The sequence below is a fragment of the Pan troglodytes genome, chromosome 4 (genome assembly GCF_028858775.2).
Source record: "Pan troglodytes isolate AG18354 chromosome 4, NHGRI_mPanTro3-v2.0_pri, whole genome shotgun sequence".
Taxonomy (NCBI): Eukaryota; Metazoa; Chordata; class Mammalia; order Primates; family Hominidae; genus Pan; species Pan troglodytes.
Window position 1 is genome coordinate 74859437 of NC_072402.2, and position 21890 is coordinate 74881326.

The window sequence follows — 21890 nt, forward strand, 5'->3', positions numbered from 1 at the left end:
GTCTAGAGCCAAGGGTTGTATTTAATGTAATTGGATTGTGTTAATCCAATTCTAAGCACATGACGTCAAATAAATAGGGAGTTAGTTATTACCTGGTAAAATTTGAACATGTCCCCACTCTTTACCCTGCATGTCTACTCCTAAGTGTAAACCTTAGAGAAGTTCTTGCACCAGAAGACAGGTACACTATTACAGAAGTATTTTTTTGGAGTAAAAAACTGGAAATACACCAAATATCCAGCAATTATAAAATGAATAAATGCATTGTGGTTATTCAAACAGTAAAACATTATACAGCAATGCATGCTAATGATTAACATCATGGATAACTCTCCACTGAACGTCATGGACAAATATCTAGAGGTATGCAGCCCAACAGAACTTTCCACAATGATAGAAATGTTCTAGAGTATGAAATTGACCAAAAGAAGCAAGATAAGAAGCGATTCCATTTCTGTGAAGTTAAATACAGACAAAACTAAACAACAGATTGATTAGAGATGCAGACATGGTGTTAAAACTATTGTGAAAAGCAAATATATATATATGCAAAATTCATACTAGTGGCTAGAGGAGGCAAGAGGATTTAATAGGACCAGGGCACACACAGGGATGTTCAATATTATTGGAAATATTGTCATTCTTCAGCAGGGTGGGGGTAGATACATGGATGTTCATACTTTTATTCTTAAACTGTACACCGATGTTGTCCACACTCTTTAATATGCACAATAAAGTATAAAACATTATGAGTACAAACCAACAAAAAGAAAACATCACCATTAAATGAAAGAATTTCTTGTCCTCTCAATGTCCCCAGAATCAGGTCTACAAGAAAACTCCCCATCCTAGGTTTCATCTTTCCCTACTCTGTATACAAAAACACATATTGACTAAATATTCTGTAGCTTTACGATAGCAACACCATTCTAAACCTTCACACCAGCAGTTCTCCAACTCAGACTTGTGGACTGTTTGTCAATTCACTATTTAATACCACATGGTGCCGTGAACACGGTGTCGAATTGAGCAGCATCATCCATGATTCTGGGGGCTGCTGAATCACTCCCTAGGCAAATCATTTCATCCTCTTTTCTCAGCTACTTCAGAAGAACCACTGGGGTTAACCACAGTTGCTCCATTTTTTAATGACTTTATGTTGGACTTTTTCATTTGGTTTCTTTTGAAGCAAAGCTTCCACTGCTTTAAAAAGAAAAAAAAAAACACTTCAAAAACCTCTGGGCCAGATCATGACTAAGAATTTTCTTTCTGTAACATTTTAGAATTCTGTGTTTTGTGAAAGCTATGTTGCTGGGCCCGGAATATTATTAGATAGGTCCATTAAAAAGGACTTCAAACTAGATCACAAACTTGGCATCTTATAGGAAAAGTCTGAAAGTTTATTACCAAGAATGACAGATTATTCTAGAAGTCCTCTAGCAAAATGACTCAGACTTTCCTTCTTTGCTCCTACTTTAGAACCCACCTGGTCCATGATCTACATACTACTCTTACTCTTAGGAATCTGATAATAAATCTGGCTAACACATTTAATCACTATTAAAGAGAAATTGTGGGAGAGGGGCTGTGGTCAGGGGCATTTGCTGCAAGGGGCAGAATCAGAAGGTAAGTTTCACAAGAGCTCCTGGTGGCCCACAGCTCCCTCCTCTGACCCTGCTAGTCCTCCTGTGTGTCTAACACTCAGGGGAGGGTTGCCCAGACCTCTCGGCCATGCTGTCCCCAGGGTCTTTCTCCTCTGTCCTCCACTCTTCCTGCTTGGGTTTCTCTTGCACTCTGCTTGATCGATTATATGTCAAGTGTTCTAGATCAAACATCATCATGAAATCCCTATCTCCTGAGCATGAAGAATTCTAGGCACCAGGTAGGGTTGCCTGCATGGCACAACATTCTGTCTTTCTGTATATAAAGTCACCCTTGCCTGTGGCCGCTGAACCCATTACACTCAGAACTGCCTGACAGGACAGATTGAGAGATCCATCCTCTGGCCAAGATCTCAATGTTACTGTCTTAAAGAATTAGTCATTCAATCTTCATCACACTTTAGGGCAAAAGAAGCCCCACTTTGGGCTTTGCTCCCTGCCTCAACTCATTCTAATTTTCAAATAAAACATGTCAATTGCTGCTCTGAAGAATAATAGAAGAAAATAGTAATTTTAAAAATATATGTAGGCTTGATCAAACTGATCATACTAATGAGAAACTTAAGATTCAAAATCACGAAGAGTTCTGCAAGGTGCCATTCTGATGTGCACTCATGATGAGTGCACTACTGAAATTAAAGCTGTCATTCTTTTGTATCTTTTCCCTCCCGTACTTCATCTAGGGGATCTGAACTCCCAAGAGAATCACACAGCCACATGTCAATTTCAAGCTATTCATACTGAGTTTGAAATGAGAATATTTTTAAAGTATTGCCAGTAAAGGTAAGTAATATTCTTGGGGGATAAAATCACCAAAGGAGGATGCAAACTGTTTTTGCATCAGCCAGCCCAGAAATAAGCAGTTTCTTCAAATCACACAAATAATTTCACTCCATTTGTTTCTATTGCAAAAAGCTGAATTTTTTTTTTTTTTTTTTTTTTTTTTTTTTATGGGATGGCTACTAAACATACTGGCTTGTCCCACCCATTGTCTGGAAAATAATTCTTCCAAATTATTAAAAACTAATTGAGTGGAAGAGGCTCAAAGCAATCCTCTCTCTCTAACAGAAGTTATACTCAGGCCCTAAACTCCAGGATGCATGAACTCAGTGGCCAAAGAATTCAAGCTAATCCATCCCATTCTTGGCAGCTGTGTCTGGTGATCCAGATGCACATGCTCAGATTCGAAGGAAACGGGCACCATCCCATTAGAGAGCTGGGTCTATACAGAGTGGAAGCCTTCCATTTATCATGTTATCTTTTTTAAAAAAGAAAAAAAAGCAACAAGCAGCTTTCGAAGGTTCTAATTATATGGAGAACTTCAGCCCGTTCTCCTTCACCCGGCATTTCACACTCTTAAAGCAGACCTTAGACAGCCATCCAGCCTGATCTCCCACTGCCCTCGAGGCATTTTGCCAGGACTAAGCTGTTTTTAACCTCTAACTCCAAGTGCAACTTGTGCACAACACTGACCCTGAGAACCCTCAGAAATCCTCAAATTTAAGATTACCCAAGATGACTTTATCCATATAAACCCAAAGGGCAGAGAAGAAGAAGAACCATCCCTCTCATCTCCCAATATCTTCAGAATCCAAGGTTAGACCCGTCTTGATTTGCAGATGTTCAATGAGTAGCCCAGTCTCATACATCTCCTTGATGGCTTTCAAATTTGTTGCTTCATATGCCAAACAATGAATAATCTATATCCACTTAATGAGTAGACAATGATTGTTACCTAATTTTTTTCTTTGCTATTTTAATCAGAAGCAGGGATTATTAAAAATGATTTCGGACTTGGATGAGATTCTCAAGATTCAAGTTCTCCAATACCCAGCAAGGATATATGCCAAAGACATATCCAAATATATAAAATATAGATGGATATCAATATATTTATCAATAGATATTAATAGAAAGTTGCTATCTCTGTTCTTAGAAAATTACTAATTTTTATATTAAAATAACTTTTCTCTTAATAAAACATTAGTCCTAGGGGATAGTAACTGTTGACGTATTTGACAAAATACTAAGTTTGGAATTCCTATATCTGTCTTCAAAATTATTTGAAAATGCACTCACCTATGAAATTCAAAGCCTAGGAACCACTGACTGGAGATGGGAGACCTCACCAACTTCAGCACCGCATGACGTCCTCTCTTACCCTTTCTATTCATTCATTCATACCTTTCTTTTTATAAACCATCATTTATGCAAGCACTGATTCAGTGCCTGGCACTATGCCAGGGATTGGAATTACAGGCATGGAATACAGTCTTGGTCCTCAGGGAGTCTACAGTCTGGGAAGAGGTAGACAGGCCAATAGTTACATTACAAAAAGTCATTGTTTTTATGTTCTAATCATGATAGATTCTAGAAAAGGAACATCTGCTCCTCCAGAACTCAACCTCTCATCCTTTTAAAGGGCTCTTTCTATATACAAGGCATTTCTCACATTTTTTATATTCTAGAAGCCTAAAAAAAGTAGATTTGGCCTTGGCCTCTCTCCACCTCTGAGAGGTTCTCTTTGGAGGCTCAATAAACAAGTGTTCCAGGCTCATTTTGACCTTTCAGTTATTTCCTTCAGACCCAGTTAACATTCAAGAAACCAGAACATGTCTTCCTTGGTGTCCCACGATTCACCCTGGCATATGTTAATTTTAATTGTGGTACATGGCTCCTAAAATATTTCTCTTATTATAAAACACATCATCTTTCCAGAAGGAGATTCCAATCAAGATACAGAGGAAAACAATTACAGGGTTATTTAAACAAGAAATACATGGCAGGTCATAATCACAAATTAAGGTCATAAAAAGAATCATAAAATTTAATGAAGACAAAAGGGAAAAATGATAAAAGCTCTTCTTGTCCACAGAGGAGGTACAAAGTTCTTCCACTTCAATTTCCAACTCACAGCCCACACCCTGTGGCTGGTGAAATTTGTTTGTGACACTTCACTTTGACACTTTATAGCCCGTGAGGAGTAGTGCAGTGACATATTGGTAAGCTCGCTCTCAGAATTAAAAAGAAAGCTCTGATTTGTGGTGTTTACTGATTTCCAAGGGGACAAACACTCTCACAATGAGCAATTTCAAATGACCAACAGTTTAACAACCAACTCACAAAATTTCTGAATATGTAACTACCAGTTCTCATGAGCCCACGGGAGGTAGCTCCTGCACACCAGTGGATGACTGGAATTTGAGAGGCGACCACTCCCATCCTAGATCTCCATTAGGAAGTAAGTAAGGAGCAAGGCTTTTTAATGGGGCTAGGTAACTCCTTGAATTAGATGAAGGAAGCTAGCACATTAGTGGTGGTGTATCTATTCATTATTGTGATGAATCTAGTCAAAGGCTTTGGGGCTAGGGTCAAGGAAAGATTGACGGTTCAAGGAGGAAATGGGGGAGGAGAGGATTGTCCAGACATTGGTGGGTATAGAGGGGCTAATTACAGCAAGTTGAGGGCGCAAAAGGGCATGTGGGGGGGCCTTAGGGAAGAGAGAAGGGGAGGGCCTGAGGGGAGAGCTGAGAGAAAGATGGCACCCAGAGAGGAGGCAAGTACAAAATTGGCCCATTTCCCAACCGTACATTCAACTGCTACATGTTTGCAGAACTGAGTCCCCTGAAAAGTTCCACTTGATTTCCAAGGAAAATTGCCATAAATATTTTGTTTTCTGTCCTGTGGTTTGTCCCCCCCAGGAACGTGATCACGGGAATGTGAACTCAAGTTGATAGCTCCTTGATACACATATGGAACAGCTTTGGGATGGGAAAAGACTTTTTAAAACTGAAAAACAAATCCCTGAAGAGCAACTTGGCTTTTGGTTAATGGATCTGATGATTTAAGGGGAATGAGAAGCGTGGCAAAAGGAGGTTTTTGAAAAACTAAGTGGCTCTTTCTTTAGGGCAGGGCTTTATCATTCTGTAGCCAGAGCACACACCCCGCATCCCCCTTCTTTCCCTAGGCTCCAGGAGCTGGGCTCTGCTTCCCCAAAGGCCCTCTTCAGAAAAAGCTAGACTCCTGATTTCTTCCCAAGTGACTGTGTCCAAAATATGCATACATATCTCTTGTTTTTTTAAAGAGATTTACTGAATAAGAACAGAAGCATTGCTAAAAACAGGCACCAAGAAGGTTGCAGTTACAGAAAATATTTTTTAATTACTGAAATATGATATGAATTTGTTATATATTTATAATTATAGAAATATGATACATATTATATATGAATTTCTGTAATTAAAAATATATAAACAGAAAGAGATTTATTTTTTAAAAATTAGCCCTAGGAACCCTCATGTTTGCTCTTACGGCCTTCAACTGATTAGATGAGGTCCACCCACATTATCAAGAGTAATCTCCTTTATTTAAAGTGAAGTGATTGTATACATTAAGCACATCTACAAAAATACCTTCACAGCAACATCTGGACTGGTGTTTGACCTAACAACTGGAACTGGCACCATAGCCAGGATGAGACATAAAATTAGCCATTCCAGGTAGAACCCTAGCTCACCCTCTCAGACCTAAGGCTGAAATTTCTTCTCCAACACTTCTCTAGTCTTCCCTTGGGTCCTACCCCAGAGTCTGCAGTTAGTCGTCTGATCATTACCACTTTGGCCCACATCAAGTCTGTTCCCTGTGGCTTCTGGGAACCCACTACTACCCTTGGGTTACCTTCTTTCTGGTGGGTTCTATTGTGAACAATGGCTCTAGCCTCTTTTGAGTCTCAGTCTCTTCCATCTTTTGTCCTGAATTAACATTTGGGTCCACAGGGCCAAACACCATTACCAGAGTGCCCATCTATATCAAGTCAGCTCCCTGTAAGAACCCACGAGTATATGCTGCCTCCTTCAAAGGAAAGGTGTCTGTTACAGGTCAGTTGTGGACTCTGGTCTGTGTCGTCCTTGCTCTGGGATCCAAAGATGTCTGCCACCTCTGGGATCTTACCAATCACAGTGGCAGAGGGAACATGGGAAGCCCTGTACCAGCTCTTAAAGCGTCCACCTAAGGGTGATGCACTTCCACTCACATTGTACTGGCCAGAACATGCCACACGGCCATACAGACCACAGGGGAGCTGGCAGCCACCACCCGACCGTGTGCCTGGAAGTAGATCTGGAATATTTGGTGACCAGCACTGACTGTCACCACACGTTCTCTCAGCTCACCTGCACAGCTGAGGGGCATGCCTCAAGCCCAGTGAGCTGTCAGTCCCTCTCGAATCAGACCCCCAGCCCCCTTTTCCCACCTCCCAGGTCCTTGTGGGTCTCCATCAGGCACACTCACAACCTTCCTTCTCTGTTCCTTTCTGTTTCTTTGCCTTTCCCACCCTGCCCACACTCAGAAATGACCTTCCAAAATTGATGCTGGAATTTTATCATGGAAACACGCATTGCACAGTGTTAATTTTTTTTCTAGATTTTATTTTCTCTAAGTAATAACATTAATCTTTTAATTTAAAATTCAATTTTTTCAATAGACTAAATTTGCTTCAGTCCACTAAAGAGAAAAAGGATGATTTCCACACAGGTTTCCTGATCCATTACCCTGACTCCATGCTGCAAACCCATGCAAGACCAGGCCCTACCTGCCCTCTACTTACCATGCTCCTGTGTTTCTAAAAATATATAATAACAAGAGAGAATTCTTATGCGATAACATGTAAACAAAACAATTTCTGTAATACAGAATAATCCCAAATTTTTGAAAAATACATATTCATATGTGCAACTTTTAATGGGTCTAAAACATACTTTAAAATATTAGAAGATTGTTTCTGGAATGTGGAAGGAGAATTGACTGATATTTTCTTATGTTTTCAAAATAGAACTGTATGTATACCTTCTAATTAGGAAAACTTTTTTTTTTTTTTTGAGACTTTTTGAGACAGAATCTCACTCTGTCTCCCAGGCTGGAGTGCAGTAGTGCAATCTCAACTCATTGCAACCTCTGCCTTCCGCGTTCAAGCAGTTCTTCTGCCTCAGCCTCCTGAGTAGCTGGGATTACAGGCACATGCCACCATGCCCGGCTAAGGAAAACTATTTTTTTAAAGGTTCTAAAGTCCCCATGGATGGAGACTTTTCACTCTCTCATTACCTTTTAATCACTTTTATAGACAAGAATCTTTCCTTACATGTCATTACACTCTTTTTTTGTGGTCACATAAATCTGTTTCACCCTTTTAGGGTAACTGAGGGGAGAAAAATGTCAGGGGTTAGGGATGGGCTAAGAGATGCAGAGTGTTCACTTAGATTACGGGAACAAGCCTGGAAAATTAGCCAGGCTCATTGCCTCCATTCCCGTTTCCTCCTTTGGTTGCACAGAATCCACCCAGAGGAAGTTTTCTGCCCTTCTCCTCCCTGGGGGAGCATCATCGTGCCTCTCCAAGCTTCGGTGGCACTGGGAGGTGGGGGCAGGCTGGAATGGAATAGACACAGCACAAACAATAAGCCCACTTGAGAGAAGACACCTCCTCAGCGCCCGGGCGCTATCGCAGGTCAGCCACCCAAGGTCCCACCAGGGCTCCTGCATGTTCACAACTCTTGATTTATCCTGTCGGATGCAAGGCCTCAGGCTCAGTGGGGAGTGTGGCTAGTGAGACTGTACAGGGAGAGAACCCATCAGAGGTTTACCAAGGTCAGAAGGTACACTGGATATTAGTACAGCTACTATATGCTCCAGGATGTTTTTTTTCTAAACTTAGCTAACAGCATAAACCCTCAGATTCCTCTCACTTTCTATAACCCCAGAGAAGGAGCACGAGGAAAAACAACTAACACAAAAAAATGGAGGACACACCAGCTTATAATGAATAATAAAAGCTAACACTTATTGAGCACTTAGTGTGTGTCAAACCCGTTCTACACATTATCCCAATACATCCCCCAGCAACCCTATGCAGCAAGGGTTATTATAACACGCATTTCTCAGATGAGGAAATGAACATGCTGCAAGCTCAAGTGCGATAGGAAAGTGTAGTGGTTGTGGTTAAGCCATGGACACAGAAGCCAGACTGCAGGAAGGAATCTGAATACGGGTTCTGCCATTTATTAGGGTCCGGCTTTTGCATGTTATGTAATCTCCTCTGCCTCAGTTTCTTTTTCAGTAAATGGAGGCAATACTCTACCTTCCTTAGAGTTGATTTTGAGGACTAGACAAGTTGTTCTATGTAAAGGGGTTTGCAAACCTGTCAAGTGTTAGTTCTTATTAAGTCATTTGCCCGAGGTCACAGTCAGGAAGTGGCGGTGCTAAGATTAGAAGGTCCACGGTCTAGCTCCAGAGTCCCCACACACTTCAAATCTACTTTCCTCTGGACGGTGTGGCTGGTCTTGCTCCTGAAGAGCAATCTCCTTTGGCTGGCCCTTGTTACATGACTCAAAGGCACCCTACTTGGAATGGAAGGGTGCCATTGGGCAGTCATTGAAGCAACGATATATTTTCAGCAATTCTGCTTTCAAAGTGCAATCTAAAATAGACAGGTAGCAAAGTTTTAAGTCTCTGGTGTATCACCCATGCACAGGAAGATGAGGGAACTGTCCATGCGGGGAAGGAAAGAAACACAGAATCAAACTGTGCTCACCCCCTCTCAAGCCAACCACACTCCTTGCCAGGAGCTGACTCCCCACTCCTGGGACCACTCTTTGCTTGGTTTGGCTTGAGTGTCCAGCTACAGGCACACGTCAATGGGTACAGCCTGGCCACCCCCATAACCTTGACATTGGCCTGTCAAGCAGCCTCAAGCAGCTACAAACATGTTAAATTCACAGACACCCAAGGTTTCAGGCCTCGCCTTGGATTTTGATGTATGTCCAAATTGGAAGCTTAGCTTAAGAAAAAAAAGTCAACCCTTCCTGCTGACACCCAGCTGAATAAAGGAAGTGCAGGGCCTGTGAGCACTAGCCCAGACATGAACTTCCTTTCCTTTGCTCAGCCTGGTCCTAAACTCAGAGACCTAATTACTGCCGTTCATATTCCAAGGGCCTTAACTTCAATGCTGCCTCAAGCAGCAGATGGAGCCAAACTATCTTCTCTGTGTGGTTTAATAAACCCCAAGGTGCAGTGGCGGAATTGGAGATTAAATCCTTAATCCCTCAGCTGCCAGCTGGCTGACTTGGGCAAGGAGGTTCAGTTTCTTCCTCTGTAAAATGGGGATAACACCCACCTCATAGTATTGCTGGGAAGAGTAAACCAGGACTTGGTATAGGTGAAAAGCCTCTCAGAATTTTCTAGTACAGTCTCTATCGAAATAAGTTTTTGAATTAATCATGTTTCTTATTATCTATATTTTGTGATGCTTTGGTATCTTGGGGACCTTGCTGGCTGAGGAGAGACTGCTCCTCCCAGGATTAGCTAATTCCTACAGATACCAAACAACTTGCCTTTGAGCACATGTTTCTTGTGCAAACCAAGAAATCCAAAGCCCATATTCCCATTCATCTACTTTATCCAACTCTCACACACCAAGCCAATCTTTCACTGCCCTAAATCACCCCAGGGCCAGGTACCAGATAACTGGAGACCACCAAAATTATAGCTCAGAACCAGCCAAACCTAATTACTCTGCCTTGCCTGCCTTGCCTGCAGAAACCATGATAAAGGCTGTGTTCATGCTTTCTGCCTCCTGACCGACCCTAGTGCTTCCCCAGGTGGCTCTGTATGGCAGATTGTGTCCCCTCCTCCTGGAAACTGAAAATAATAAACTCTTCTTTCAATGGCATTGACCCCTCCGTGTGGTCACTCAGTCACCTCTATAAATTAAATCCCCGTACAATTGAAACACCCTTGCTATCTGAACTCTATCAAAACACAGGAAACAACTTTAGAAAATTTGCTGTTCAAACCAGGATCTAAATGATCTAAAAACAAGCAAAGGATTGTTGTATTCATATTCTGATTCCTTAATACCCTCAGGATCAAAGATGCTGTTGGTCACCAACAGCTGTTTCAGCAAAGAAGTGGCACAAACTGGGTCAGACAACAGAGCTAGAAATGTGTGAAGCTCCACGCTAGATGCCTGCCCAAGGTATATAAGCCCCACTTTGTCTTCAAAAAACATATAAACTGCTTGTGCAAATGACATTCAAATTCCCCAAATATGTATATGTATTATATTAAATATAATAGTACATGAAAAATACCAAATGCATGTTATACACTATTAAAGTTCAGAGTAGAAAGAATGTACAAATAATGCAAATAAAAGTCAATGGAGGGGCAAGAATAACAGTTAAAAGGAAATGAGAATTTTCTAGGGCCAAGCCCAACTCTGATGGTCACATCAACCAGGAAGCAATCCCTTGAGACTCTCTCTCAAAATTTACTCCCTCCACACATGGGAAAACCCTCCATGGGGCAGTTAGTGGCATTCAGCCCCTTTGTCTCTCAGGCTGCTATTCCCTCCTTCTTGGAAGTGCTCTCTGGCCTGAGTACCAGCCCCTTAATGGAGGTTTTTCCTTCAATGGGTCACCATGCTCAAAGCTACAGTTCCATGAGGCTTGGAGTATGTCTTCATTCCACTGTCAGTCTACTTCAATCCATCATCTAATAGCTGCCTGAGGACCTAGCTGACACACTCCTGAGGAAATATGTTCTGAGTATGCCATACCAGGGCTAGAGGCTGGACTGTGTGACCATGCCTTGTCATTGATCATTAGTACATGTTCAGAAATGCCGCCAAGGAAATGGCTCCAGAAGTCAGCCACACCAACCAGAACAGGGCCGAACAGGCAATGCTCTGAAACTGGCTTCTGTACTGGGCCGCAGATGGGATTCTCATTGAACACACAGGATGTGATTGGCTTTTCCTTAGGAACTGAAAAGTTATCCAAAAGATTCTCCATTTCCCATTAGATCCTAAAAATGTTTCCAATTTTTTTTAATCACTTACTTGACACTTGGATTTGTTCGATGCTTGTTTAGTTGTCCAGTACAAGGTTCAGGGCAGGAACGTCTGCATGGATGGGAACCTCCTCACAGACAGCGCATACTTCATCTGTTACTCCCAGGGCAGCATGTAATGGAATGAGTGTGAGCTGAAGAATCAGAACTACTTGGTTGGTGGCTGATTCTGTTTCTCACCAGCGGTGTGACATTGAGAAAGTCACCTCAACACCTCTGAGCTTCTTTCTCTGTCAGTAAAATGGGAATCATGCCTATTTGTTGTTGAGGATTAAATAACATGAGTAAAATCCTCAGTACAGTGCCAGGCACATCACAGGTGTCCGAAAATACTTTTCTATCATTGTACTAACAAACCTTTTAAGTGCCTAATCTAAAAAGAAATGTAATAATATGGCCCTTGACCTCAAAGAAATGGTAAACTGCTAGTATTAAGAGACAGGGTAATGACTATGTGGAAGTATGTTTTTCAGGATAGATTGGGTTATACCACAGTAATAAAAAATCTCAACAGCTTAAAACAATAAAGATTTGTTTCTTGCTCATATTATATGTCCATCATGCACAGGTCAGGGATTCTGCTCAACTTCATCCACATTTGGAGATACAGGCTAACGGAGACTCCATTACATAGAATTTAGCTGATTATCTTGGAAGACGGAGAAGAGATGGAGAATTGCACTCCCACTTATAAGTATGCTTCAGCACAACAACTCCACTCATATTTTGCTGGCCAGATAGAGCCACATGGCTATACGTAATTTCAAAGAGACAAAAAAGTATAATCTTCCTGCATACCAAAAAGTAGAGTGAAACCAGAGATTGATGAAAGTACTTATGATAAAAATACTTAAGGAGGTACAAAATGTGTAATAAGATCATAAAGAAGGGAAAGCCTAAGGTTGCCTCGAATGTCCAGAAGAACCTCTTTCAGGAAAGTAACTCTTGTGATAAAATTTTAAAAATGAATAGTAACTTGTCAGGCAAAGGAACAGGAAGGTGTCCCAGGCAGAGGGGCTCTCACATGTGCAAAAGCTTGCACTCCTGAGAAATTATAGCACTGTCTGTGAACAAGTTATTGAGTGCTAATCAGTGTTAATAAGAAAAGAAAATAGATCAGGTGAGCAGGGAAGAGGTAGAAAATGAGGTTGGACCAGTGCTAGATCATGTCATGATAAAGAGTTCAGCTTTTATTATGCAAGTGATGAGGGAGGGGGAGTAAAAGCATTGAAAGTTCCCAAGTAAGAAAGCGACAGGGTCAGATTTATTTGGTCATCTATTTAGTCAACAAATATTTATTGAGGGCCTACTGATATGGTTTGGCTGTGTCACCACCCAAATCTCATCTTGAATTGTAATAATCCTCATGTGTCAAGGGTGGGGCCAGGTAGAGATAATTGAATCATGGGGGCAGTTTCCCCCCATACTTTTCTCGTGGTAGTGAATAAATCTCACAAGATTCAATGGCTTTATAAATGGGAGTTCCCCTGCACAAGCTCTCTTGCCTGCCTCCATGTAAGAAATGACTTTGCTCCTCATTCACCTTCCACCATGATTGTGAGGCCTCCCTAGCCATGTGGAATTGTGAGTCAATCAAACCTCTTTCCTTTATATATCACCCAGTCTTGGGTTATGTCTTTATTAGCATGTGAGAACAGGCTAATACACCTACTAAGAGCAAAGCACTGTTTTAGGAGTTGGAGATATATTAGTGAACAAAGACAAAGTTCCTGCCCTCATGGAGTTCAAATACTAGTGTCAGGAAAGGCACTGTGGCAAAGTATGGAGAATGGGTTAGAAGAGATTGGTTGAGAGGAGAAGCAAAGAAATTAGGAAAGAAATTATTACAATTGTATAGATGAGTAATAATACAGAACTAAACCACACAGTGAGAATGAAGAGGAAGGGACAGATAAAAGAGGCATTTGAAAAAAATCAACAGAACTTGGAGAGAATTCAATATGAGAGTAAAGAAGTAAGAGAAGTTGAGAATGAGTCCTTGTTTTTCTGCCACTCACTGAGACTGAGAACTCAGAAGGAAGAAGGGGGTAGGTAGAAATGATGCATTTTGTCATTGATGTACTGAGTTGGAGGTGGCGTTTTTCCCACAGGAATTTTGATATATCTGGAATTTAAGAGCTGGTTATACATGGAAAAAATAAACTTGGGAATAAACCGAGGGAGCAGAAACCATGGGGGAGATTCTAGGTTGATGGCAAGTATATGTCTCCTCTCCCTCCCAAGACCACACCAGCATACTATTAGGGTATTTAATAAGATGTGAACACAAAACCACAAAAAGCAGATAGCAGTGAACAACACATTCAGAAGAAAGTGGCTGAGGGAAAACTGATTTTTAAATGAAAAGGCTTAATATAAAGTGCTTGCAGAAAAGCTGACTTGGCCCCCCAAAGAAACACTCAAGAAAGTAAAATGCTCTTAGAACTTAAAAATGATAACTAATAAAATGATCAATAGAAAAGCAGTACAGTGATGTTGAAGAAATCTTCTAGAAAGTGTAGCAAAAGTCAGATGGAAAACAAGAATGGAAAAGTTAAAGACTTGGACAATCAATCCTGGAGATCCAACTGCAGGCTAATAGGAATTCTAGAAACAAAACAGGGTAAGAGGATGAAGGAAATTATCAAGAAATAATACCCCCCCAAAATGTCCCAGAATTGCAGAACCGGTTTCCGGATTGAGAAAACCCTCCAAGTATGTACCCAGTGACCAAATCCAGACCTGTATCTAAGCATGTAACAGCGAAATTTCAAAACACCTGTGTTGGGTTAAACACACAACCACAATCTCTCGGCGGGGGACAATGCACATCATATACAAAGGAATGAAAATAATAATGATATCAGAAGGTAGACTATAGACCTAAATATAAAAGTAATAAAATAAGGATTCCAGAGGAAAATATACAATATCTTTGTGACCTTGACATAAGCAAAGATTTCTTAAACAGAGCACCGAATGCACTCACGATCATAAAAATGAATAAACTGGATTTAGGTAAAATTAAATTCACCACTAACAAAGTGAATAAGCAAATCATAGCCTATGAGAGGATAGTCTCCACACATATATCAAAATGACTTGTGTCCAGAATATATATGAAGAGTTCTTTCAAATTAATAAGAAAAACAAGTCAATTTTTTAGTGGGCAAAAGACTGGAATAGGCACTTCACAAAAGAGGATAACTTCCCAGCAAACATATAAAAAGTGTTTAACATGATCATGCATTAGGAAAATGCAAATGACAACTTAAACGAGACATCACTACTCACCCACAAGAATGGCTAAAATTAAACAGGCTGGCAATACCACATGTTGGGAGGAAATGGAGCAACTGGAACTCTAATGCATTGTGAAAAGTGACTCATCTACTTTGAGAAACTGTCCAACTCTCTGATAGTGTCTCTGACTCTAGTATTCAGCAATTACACTCCCAAGTGCTTACTTGAGAGAAATTAGTATGTGTGTCTTCCAAAAAACATGTACAAGGGTGTTCATAGCTGCTGTATTCATAGTAGCCAAAACCAGGAAACAACCCAAATGTCCATCAACAGAAGAATGGATAAACTCTAGAATTGTACATGGTATAAGAACAAATGAACAGCTAATACACACAATGATATGAATGAATCTCATAGATAAGTTATGGAGCAGAAGAAGCCAGGCACAAAAGAGTGTAGCTCCATATTTGAAGTTCAAGAACAGGCAAAGCTAATCTGTAGTGATAGAAGTCAGATAAGTGGTTATCTCTAGGATGGGGGTGGGGTGGTATTGACAGGAAACAGGCACAAAGTAACCTTCTGGGTTGCTGATCTGAAGGGGGTTATATGGGCAAATACATCTGTAAAAATCCATCAACTTATAATTTAATACTAATTGCTTTACATTTTGACATTTTAAAAAATATATGCCTTTTTTGAAAAAGAAAAATAAGAAATAAACAAAGAGCTGCATTAGACTTCTTAAGTGCCACACTGGAACCAAAAACACCATGAAGGAATGCCTGGAAAATTCCAACAAAAAATGGCTTTGATTCTAGAATTTCAGACCCATCCAAACTTCCAATCAATTATGAAAGCAAATCATCCTACCCAAAGGGGAGGAAAGTCTCTTTGAAAGCATTTCTCCTAGCCTGCTCAGAGAAGATGCTCATTTTCAGGTGAGCAAGGACTCAAAGAATTTTAACTCCCATGCATCTTTTCATTAGGAGCTTTCAGACAGTATTCTTCACCAAACATAGGAATACCCTTGCCAGTGGATTCTGAGAACAAGGGATCTGGCCAGAGTAGGAGAAGGGAGGGCTATGGTGAAAGGGACTGAGGAAAAGGAAAGGGGAAGAATGGAAATATAACTATATATGAGCAACCATTTAGAAAAAACTACTGATAGGTTTGTGACAGATATTATGCAGCATTCCAAAAAAAAAGAAACAGTAACTACCTTGAAGAACCCACAAGAATTAGAAGTGATTATTGATGGACTCCAGGAGACATAAAAAAGATACTAGAAAGTAAATATTATCATAGTCCTCTACTTGAATTTAAAGTGAATAGTATGAATATAGTTGTGATATTATAAATGCTGATAGTTGGTTTAACAAAAAATATAAGCATCTTGGGGTATCAGGGAGGGAAGTGCTGGGAGATCCAAGACAGCGAAATCCTCATCTACATTAGAGGAATTTTGTTAATTTCAGAAGTTGTCTGAAATTGATAAATAAAAAACTTGCAGTAGAAAATATTACATAAATAAAGAGACAAACTGTCAAAAGAAACAACCAGAATAATTAAGAAATCATTGTCTCCACTGAGTGAGAATGGACACAGGATAGGAGTAATTGGTGTAGGAGACTGGTTTTCACATTTTAAGTCTTTCAGGACTATTTTTAATAGAATTTTTAAGAAACAGGAAAAAATATAGACAAGATTATACAGAGAGGGGAAGAATGAGAAGAGAAGAGAAGAGAAGAAGGATAATAAGAATTCTGAGGAACATCAACATTTAAAAGGGAAATGAAGAAAAGCCTGCGAAGAAGACTGCAAAGGTAATACCAAAGCGGTAGGAGGAGAAGCAAAGGAGAGCATTGCATGGAAACCAGGGAGGGGGCATTTACTGAGTTCTTGTCTGCAGTGGACTCAAATGTGGGTGGAGACTTTAATTATAATTGAATTATAACACAAGCTTATATCCATTTATCCTTTACACAGGTAGGCCAAGACCTAAAGGTGCTTCTGGAATTATTCGATATTGGGTGGCAGGTAAGTACACACCTGGTCCTTGGAAAGTGGCTTGAGCCAACAAGGTCTCAGAAATTACTCACTGCATCATCTGTTCACTGACCATCTGCACTACATCTGCCTTGCCTCTCCTACCCTGTAGGCAGTGACCTTGGGCTCCTGTTTCAAGGGTACAATTCTGGGACTCTCCTTCCTGGCTTTCTGTGGCTTCCATTCAGATATCCTAATGCTTACTTCATCCTGAGCCTCTGGCCTTTCTTTGCCCCTTGGACTAGATCTGACTTTCTCTAGGTGATCGTCCAGTTGCCCTCCACCTGGTCCTAGGGTTGCTAAGGTGTACTGCTCCCACCACCTGTCATAAGTGACAGGAATAGTTCACGAAGCATATGTGGCTTCACCTTTCCTGAGAGAATACCAGCCCAACACTTGTAGGGCTTGTCAATGAGCAGTCTCTAATTAAACTGCTTTACAGCTAGTTTAACATGGCCATGGGTATGTTTATAAATACATTAATTGTCTAGTTAGAAATAAAAACCCTTAGTTCTTCAGAATAGGAAGGAAGGTTATGAGAGAGTCCATGACAGTACTTCCAGGCTGTTACTGAATGAGCCAGAAAGTTCTGGAAGTACAGAAAGAGTGGTCACTGAAGGAAAATGCCATTACATAGCACTTACAAAATGAAGAACATGACCATATGGATGGTCCAGATGATTTGAACAGACATGTAATTATCTTGGAGAAGCAGATAGTACTGGGAGAGTCATTGATGATTGAGGGAATCTGTTTAAATGTAGGTACATTGGGATTGTATTATAATCATAATATTTGTTGAGTGCTTGCTATGTGTTGGGTTATAAATCCTTTACCTATATTAGCTTACTTAATCCCTACAAAAACCCTGAAAGATCAGCAGTACTATTATTGTTCTTATTTTACAGATGAGGAAACTGGAGCAAGGAGAGGATTTTGCTCCAAAGTCTAATGGCTAACTGAGCTGAGGTTTGAACCCAGGCAATAGTCACCAGAGCTGCACTCACAAACTCAAACTGTAGTGTGAGGAAGGTGGGTCACATGCTTTGGAAGTATTTCAGGCTGGGAATTCTTCCAGTTTCTGGAAGAAAGATATGATAAAGCCCATAACAGAGGATATGGGAGCCAACCAAGGAAGTGAACCCATACACATGTTCCCAGCTTCTACAGAGGGCCAAATCCTGATAGGAAATTCTTTACATATGTGTGTGTGTGTGTGTGTGTGTAATTTTAAGTTCTGGGATACATGTGCAGTATGTGCAGTTTTGTTACATAGGTAAACATGTGCCATGGTGGTTTGCTGCACCACTGATAGGAAATTAGGTAGCCACACACACAAGTATAGACAAGGCTACTGAGTAAGACTTATGAAAATCTAGCTCTTAGCACAACTGTAAGCACAGAATGAATTTAGTAAACTTTTCCACATCTCTGCAGACAAAGCCCTGGTTTTTAGTACAGACATCCTGAAAGGTTACTTATCCTGATGCCGGGTGTAGCCTTGAGAAGTCCAGTGATTCAATGTTCAGGAAGAAAATGTGGGAAACGTATCTCAACAAATTGAGCCTGCCATTTAGGAGGCTTTGCATCTATTTTTAAGGAAAATTATTCATAACTACTCAAACCCAAGTATGCAAGTCTGTAGCTAAAGAATTCCAAGGGCAAAGTGTTTTCCAGGTGAAGCCAAATGTAGCCTTTAGATAATTCAGAGTAGCAATATCACAGAAAAAGAACTTCCAGCTTTGTTGCTATTGTTTAGTGTCAGCATGAGAGTTTTCATCCTGAATTGCTCTTAAATCCTGATTCATTTGAAAATTAATCCAAATGTCTTCCCACCAGCTCTTCTCCCTTCTGGTAAATTTTATTAAGCAATAAATTCACATCAAACATTATTTATTAGGAAACATCAGAGGAAACCATTCAAATTTTACTATACAGTAGATACACCAAAGAAGTCAGCATTCCTCCTTCATATTTTTTTATGAGGAGGGCCACTGAGATCTTTTCTCCTCAAGGCATGACTCCTCAGGAAAGGGTCTTGGCACCAATGTGCAGGAGGATGCTTGCAGAGCTGGGACTTTGGCATTTTAAAAGCCATGTGGCTCTAGGCATGCTCCAAGTGTTCCTAGCTCAAGTCTTATAGTTAAGTCCAGATTTCACAGCCGAAAGCACTGAGCTGCAAGCTTCCTTGCCAAAGGCCCAAAGCAGTAAGCAGAAGGTGCTTCCTGGCCCTGACTCAACTGGTGCAGAAGGACACCCTATTGATGGTGATGCAGCAGCAGCTCTGAGCCTTCTCTGAGTGCTCCGGAAAGCATTATCCTGCCCAAAGGGGAGGAAAGTCTCTTTGAAAGCATTTCTGCTCAGAGATGAAGACAAAAACCATAATGCGAAGGACCAATATCCCAAACATCACTGACATTACCTGGGTGTTCTGCTTGCAAAAACATTTTGCTAATAAAAAGAAAACGTGATCCCATCACTAACTGTCCCTAAAGCAAGTCATCTGCCTTTTCATGGTCTCAAGGGGCTCATCTGTAAAATGAAGAGTTGAACTAAATGATGGTTGAGGTTCCATACTGTCTAGTAATAAAAACTGTCAAAAGTGGTCACATACTGTCAATTTCATATGGCTTGATGCACACACATGCACACTCACTGTGCGTACACCCTCACAAACATTTATTCATTCGATAAGTATTGTCTACTATAAGCCAAGCATTCTTCTAGGCACTGAAGATATAGCAGCAAACAAAGCAAAGCCCTGCTCACTTGGAGCTTACGTTCTAGGAGTGGTAAAAGCAAAAATATAAGCAAATTAACTAATATATCCAAGGGGGTGGAAGGAGAAAGGGAGAGAGTAAGAGAGAGAGACACCAAGTGGGGAGAGTAGAAGGAGATAGAAAGATCACCAGGGCCTGGCAAAGCCTTGCTTTTACTCTGAGTGAGATGGGAAGGCATTGGAGGGTTCTGAGCAACGCAATAGGACACACATGCTTACAAGATGATTCTCACTGCTCTGTGGCAGACAGACTTGTAGGGACAAGAGTAGAAACAGGGAGACCAGTCGGGAGGCCGTTGCAATCATCCAGATGAGGGATGATGGTGGCTTGGACCTGGTGGCAACGGTGGAGCTGAAAGTCTTGGCTGTTCTGTATTCTGAAGGCAAAGTCAATAGGATTTGCTACTGGACAGCATGTGGAGTGTGAGTGAAAGATGACGCCAAGATTTTTCACTGGAATAAGTGGAATAATGAAGTTCCCATTTACTGATCTGGTAAAGACTACGGAAGGAACATATTTGGAGCTGGGGGGAGATAGGAATCTGGATTTTAAGTATGAAACGTTTGAACTGACTTTTAGATATCTTATGCAAGTGTGGTGTTAATACCACAGGCATCCAGAATCTTCTTTGGATAAAAATTTTAAATATAATCCCCGGTAAAAACACTCATATCTTTTATTTGGGAACTCCCCAGAGAGTACCTGTGACATGTGGTATGGTGGTAAACATTTAACAACATGTTCTCCGAGGAGGAAAAAAAAATCCTGAATTAGTAGCATTTGCTGATTTCCGTGCTGTCAATACTCCCACCACGGCTAACTTCAGGCTACTAGTGTGAAGTCACTGAGGGAAGAGGTGCTGTCCCAAACCAGCTTGAGCAGCAGTTCCAGCACACCACAGCAACCTCTCCCCAAGCCCCCCACCTTCCCCTCCAAAGACAGAGAAAGAGGGGGAATCAGGAACAATCCTAGAAGACTGGCGGGGGGGGGGTGTGACAACCTTAGTTGTTATCCTTTAAACACCTTTGCAGGATTTGAAAAAACGGGTTGTATGAGAAAGCCTGAGCCGTTTCTATTATAAACAGCTGCCTATTGTAACAACTAGATCCAGGATCTGACATTAATTATTGCCAATATAAAACAAATTTACTCTCAAATTTCAGTGGGGATAGAGCAGGACATGTGAGGATGGGATCTCTAGCCCTCCTGATGGTCCTCCAAGTCACTTTTGAAAAAAAGGAAAACCTCTGTATTTCTGTCGGGTTTCTGAGCCCCATATTCCTTTCTAAATTCGTCAGGGAATATTTGAATCACTTGCAAATTTGGAGTAAGAAAAGCAATGTTTGCTTTAGACTTTAACATGCCCCTGGAGAGAACTATCTTCTCAGGTCAAAGAATGACATTAGGTTTGCATTAGCAAACTCTGTTGTCCAGTCAGCAAATTAAGAATTCTTAGGAAAGGATCTATTTCCTCCTCCACACTGGAACAAGGGTTCTTAATCCTTTCTGCATTTTAGAATTAGATCACAAAGTTCTTTAAGATATTCATACTGGGGCCCCACACCCAGCGACTCAGGTTCTGAAGTGAGACCTGGGCGTGGGTATGTTTGAAATGCTCCCCTGCTGATTCTAATGCGTAGCCAGGGTTGAGAACCACTGCACCAGAAATTCGAATAATGTGGTTAGAATCAACCCAATCACTTTGTGGTTGTTAAAGGAACACTCAAATACACAGAAAGTGGCTCAGTGAAGAAGAAATAGCACAGGGCTAAAAATGAACAAGTCCAGGGTTCTAGTCCTACTTCTGCCATGTGGCATACATCGTCAGAAAAGCTATTGAACAATCTGGATGTCAGAGGGTTAGAACAGATGGCCTCTGGGCTCATTCATCCCCCTGACATTCTCTATCCACTAAAATAGGGGAGCTGTGTCATAGGATTTTCACTTTGGCACCCAGTAAGGAAGCTACCTGTAGGGCCTGAGGGTGTGTTTTCATAAGAATGGCAGCATGGCTGTTGTTGCTTGCAACTAACCAAACGGCTGGTAAATATCTTGATAAGGAATGCCTAAGCAAAACAAGGCTGGGCCAAATGATTTGCCCAAAATAAAGCCTCTGTGTGGGATGGTCAGGTTGATAGGCAGTGCCAGCCTTTCCCAGCTCTCACAGCTGACTTCAGCGTCCTGATTCTCTCACCTCACAATAATGCAGCAGAACAAATGTTCTTTAAAACCCTGAAATTTCTCATGGTTCCTGACAAAA

The 21890-nt window shown here is 40.9% G+C and overlaps 1 long non-coding RNA gene across 1 annotated transcript; it reads left to right on the plus strand.

Annotated features, from left to right (window-relative positions):
- The first annotated feature begins 15646 nt into the window (after nucleotides 1-15646).
- On the plus strand, nucleotides 15647-19458 carry LOC107974680 (uncharacterized). Its single transcript, XR_001717599.3, has 4 exons — nucleotides 15647-15742; nucleotides 16476-16627; nucleotides 16791-16841; nucleotides 17759-19458. It is a non-coding gene; the product is annotated as an uncharacterized LOC107974680 (long non-coding RNA).
- The last annotated feature ends 2432 nt before the right edge of the window (nucleotides 19459-21890 follow it).